The 4827-nt window shown below is 43.6% G+C and overlaps 1 non-coding gene across 1 annotated transcript; it reads right to left on the bottom strand.

The window, feature by feature from the left end:
- Positions 1–1690: 1690 nt before the first annotated feature.
- On the bottom strand, positions 1691–1762 carry TRNAA-AGC. The gene has a single exon. It is a non-coding gene; the product is annotated as a tRNA-Ala (tRNA).
- Between the last annotated feature and the right edge of the window lie 3065 nt (positions 1763–4827).

Below are 4827 nucleotides of genomic sequence, written 5' to 3'. Positions count from 1 at the left end.
TGAAAATTCCCTAATCACTTCACAGGGAGAGAGGTGGCCTGACATTATAACAGAAACCAAGGATTTCCCAATTCTTGCTATATCCTTCAGCTCACACTTTCATTAGGGTTACTAAGGGTTTTGGATCTTTAAAATGTATCACAGGGCTTAGAACACAAAGTGGTGTTAACACAAAAGTTCCTGAAGATTTGGTGGTGGCGGATGAGGAGAGGGCTGTGTCTTCTGGAATAATTACAAGGTCTTATCCTATTTAAACTGTTGCAAAGCAGCGACAAAGATACAAACTTCCCAGTTTACACTAGAAGTTAGCACAGCCTCTATTGCAAAACTTGCAAAATTTTTGTTAAAAAGAAAATGAAGGCCGGGCATGGTGGCTCACGCCTGTAATCCCAGCACTTTAGGAGGCCGAGGGGGGCGGATTATGAGGTCAGGAGTTCGAGACCAGCCTGGCAAATATGGTGAAACTCCGTCTCTACTAAAAATACAAAAAAATTAGTGGGGTGCTGTGGTACACCCCTGTTGTCCCAGTTACTTGGGAGGCTGAGGCAGGAGAATCACTTGAACCGGGAGACGTAGGTTGCAGTGAGCCAAGATCGGCTGGGTGACAGAGTGAGACTCCGTCTAAAAAAAAAAGAAAAAAAAAAAAAGAAAAGGAAAATGAAAATTATATATTATATTCAATCAAAAACAGTGATTCAAAAAATATTAATAAATACCATATTACCAGAGAGGGAAGAAACAGAGTCAATAATTAGAACACAAAAATTATTCAGCAATAGAAATAGGTTTTTGCAATTATTTTTTTCTATGTTAGAACAGAAAATTGGGGGAAAAGATACAGCCATGTATTTATACAGTATACCCTTAACGCACATCAAGTCACGGCATAATGCTTCTTAAATGTGCAAAAGAATCTCTTGTGGATCCTGTTAAACTGCTGCTTCTGGTTCATAGGTCTGAGGTGAAGCCGAGGTTTCGCTCTTTCAACGGGCTCGCAGGTGCCGGCAACTCTGGGGTTTCAGGTCCAACCAAGAGCCTGAAAAGCATCTCTACGATAGAGGGCGCACCTGTCTTAGGTAAAATTACTTCTGCACCATCATCTCAGGGAAGTGAAATTCCCCGGCCAGAGAAAGTGAAGACAGAACAAAGCTGGAAATCAATCCGTGAACGCTGACATCTTCCCAGTGAAGCTGTCTCGGCGGAGGTGTGACGCCTCTGCATTCACTGATGAAAATAACCCTCTCCATTTCCCAGTTTGGAAGCCGGCTCTGAGTTTCTCAGCGCTCAGCCCGCAATGGATCGTGGCTAAACAGGGACTAGAAAAGAAATAAAGGAAACTGTCGGAGAGCTTTTGTTTTTCTTTTATTAAATATTTCTATCCTTATCTTTTATTTCCTGCCTTTTAAATAATACTACTGCAAAACAATAATACTCCAAAGGTGAGTGGGCTCGTAGATGAGGTGATGCCGTGCAAGTTTTGGAGTCGGGAGCCGTCTTTGTCTTCCAGCTCCATGTTTTCCACCTGTTGCTTAGGCAAGGCTGAGTCGTGCCAAGGCTGCGGAGTAGAAATGGAACGGTCCTAATAGTAATGGCAAAACCGTTGTGAAATACGTTTACTTTCTGTTTAAACAAGGAAAAGAAAGTAAAACAGTCAGTAAAGGGGGAGTTAAATAAAAAGGAAAAAAGGAGCTGGAGGTGCCGGGGATTGAACCCGGGGCCTCGTGCATGCTAAGCACGCGCTCTACCACTGAGCTACACCCCCTTGCTGGGACCGTGCTCTCGGGAATGTATTCAAGACCCAGCACTTCGCTGCGCTTCGGAACCGTCAGATGCGATCAAAGCCTATTTCGCTGCTTGTGCAACGCGGAATTTAGGTTTCGCGTCCCGCTTTGCTGGCAGCTGGGCGAACTGCGTTCTACCCCCGAGGCGCCCTTGACGGTCCCGGGCTCCTCCTGCTCGTCAGTCCAGAGTCACTTCCCGGGGCCGCTGGAAGAGCCCGGGACGAATCGTTTTCTCCCGCGTGTGGACTCAGTTCTTCCGTGTCCGCCGCTTCAAAGAGCCGCAGACAGCGCCGCGCGTGGAGACCGCGGTGGACGCACGGCGCGCGGGGCGGCGGGTGGACGAGCGCAGGCCGGGGCGCGGCGGGGATGCGGAGCGAGGAAACGCACCGCGCGCCAGGGCGCGCCCCTCCCGGTCCCGCGGGAGACGTTCCGAGGGCGGGGTGCGCTCAAAACGGCGCCGAGGCCCCCCACGCGCGGGGCGGGCTCAGCACCCGCGTCCTCGGAGCTCCGGGCCCCGCCTCCCGGCCCAGGGCGCCCGCCGCGCCTCCGCCAACGCCGCGAGAGCCGCTCGAACGCTCAGCGCGACAAGACGGGGGTGAGGGGGCGAATAACAATGAACTACCCAGTCCCGTCAGCGGCCCGTCTCGGATTACACGGACGTCAATCATACGCTAATACTTAAAAAAAAGTCTGCGGAGGGTCGCGCGCCTCCATCTCGGCACCACGTGCTTTTCTAGCAGTGCGTTTCGAAACGTTTATGAAAACGGACCACATCTTAAGCTACGAAGAAAAGCTCAGTAAATTCCAAAGTCAAGAAATAACCCAAATAACCATCCTCTCACCATCATGCAATAAAACTACGAACTGATAAAAAATACAACTCCCTTCCACCTGAAAAATGTAAAGCGTGGTATAAAACAACTCGGGTCCAGAAGGAAATACAAATTTTAATTACATAATTTCTTGAAGAGGACGAAAGTGCGAATGTGACATAGAATCTGTGAGATAGACCTAAAGCATTCATCAGAAGAAAATTTATTCCCTCACATACCTATATCGATAACAACAGAACACAACAAACACAGCTTAAGATGCTAGAAAATGAACAACAAAATAAACCGAAAGAATGCAGAAGGAAGGGTTAATAAGGACAAATTCAGCCAATGAGTTAGAAACACAGTAGAACTAATAAACAAAAAAGCTGGAGATTTGAAAGTCAATAAAATGAGCAAACCTCTAGCCAACAAAAAGAAAGTAAGTACAAATACACAAAATTTGAACTAACTGGAGGAAATAATCATCAACCCAGAAGACCTTTTTTCAAAATCAATAGAGATAACATAACACAACTAGCAAATGACTGGCAAACTTAGTGGATTTTGTATATAAATGTAGCATACCCAAATTAACCCTTGTAGAGACAGAGAGTCTAACCAGTTAAAAAAAAAAAAAGCTTTACAGGCATACCCAATAAAAAGGGCACCAAGCTCAAATACTTCCATAAGGAAATTCTACCAAACTGTTAAATATCAAAAAACCACCACGATGCTACTTATTCAAAGCAAAAAAACCCCCTGCATTTTATAAAGTTAGTGTAACATTGATCACAAACATTTCAGTTTGAACTGAAAATGAAAACTACAGGTCAGTTTGACATATGAAATATATGAAATGTAATGCCTAAATCTTAAATAAAATTAACAGTAAACAGAATCCAGTAGCACATTTAAAACAGTAATATAGGATGTCCAAGTGGGGTTTAATCCAGGAATGTAAAGATCACTATTTATTAGGAAAGATATTAATATAATCCATCACAGTTGGAACTGGAGGTCATTATGTTACGTAAAATAAGCCAGAGGCAGAAAGACAAATTTCTCATCTTCTCAGTCGTATGTGGGAGCTAAAAAAATTGATCTCATGGAGGTAGAGTCCAATGATACATATCAGGGTCAGGGAAGAATGTGTATGTTGGAGCTGGATATGAAGAGAGATTTGTCAATGGGTACAAACATGTAAAGATAGAAGGTATAGGTTCTTTTTTTAAATTTTTGAGTTGGACTCTGGTTGTTGCCCAAGCTCAGTGCCACTGCACCATCCCAGCTCACTGCAACCTCCACCTCCCAGGTTCAAGTGATTCTCCTGCCTTAGTCTCCCAAGTAGCTGGGATTGTGGGCACCTGCCACCACGGCCAGGCACTGATGTTGATAGTAGAGTAGAGTGACTATACTTAGCAACAGTGTATTGTATATTTCAGAGTAGCTAGAAGAGAGAACCTGAAACCCAACACATAGAAATGATAAATACTCAAAGCGATGGACTTAATCATTACACATTCTATACATGTAACAAAATATCACTTGTACCCCATAAATACATAAAATATAATGTACCAATCACATTTTAAAAAGAAAAAAATCTACCATATTGGTAAATATAAAGAGAAAAATTATACATGATTATCTCCATAGATATAGAAAAGTCATGTGACAAAAGCCAATGTATATTTAATATTGTAATAGGTTGAACAGGCCCTTCAAAAATTAATGTGTACCCAGATACTCAGAATATTATCTTATTTAGAAATAGGGGTCTTTGTAGATGCACTTAGATAAAGTGAGATTGTGGTAGTGAGTTTGAAAAAGAAATTGTCAGGATGATGGAGGCAAAGTTTGGAATGATGCAGCTACAAGCCAAGGACTGCTGGGAGCATCCAGAAATTAAGATGAGACAAAGATTGTTCTCTGAGACTTCAGGGGAAGCATGGTTCTGCTGGCAACTTTATTTTGAATTTGTGGCCTCCAGAACTGTAAAAGATTAAATTCTTGTTGTTTTAAGTCACCCGGTTTGTGGTAATTTGTTACAGCAGCCCTAGGAAACTAATACAAATATACTAAAATCACTCCATAAAATATAAATTGAGCCAGTCAGCGTGGCTCATGCCTGTAATCCCAGCCCTTTGGGAGGCCATGGCGGACAGATCACTTGGGATCAGGAGTTCAAGACCAGCCTGGCCCAAATGGTGAAACCCCATCTCCACTAAAAA

The sequence above is a fragment of the Cebus imitator genome, unplaced genomic scaffold, assembly GCF_001604975.1.
Source record: "Cebus imitator isolate Cc_AM_T3 unplaced genomic scaffold, Cebus_imitator-1.0 Scaffold793, whole genome shotgun sequence".
Lineage (NCBI taxonomy): Eukaryota > Metazoa > Chordata > Mammalia > Primates > Cebidae > Cebus > Cebus imitator.
The sequence above is the reverse complement of the archived record's forward strand: the minus strand, read 5'-3'. Positions and strand labels throughout refer to the sequence as shown.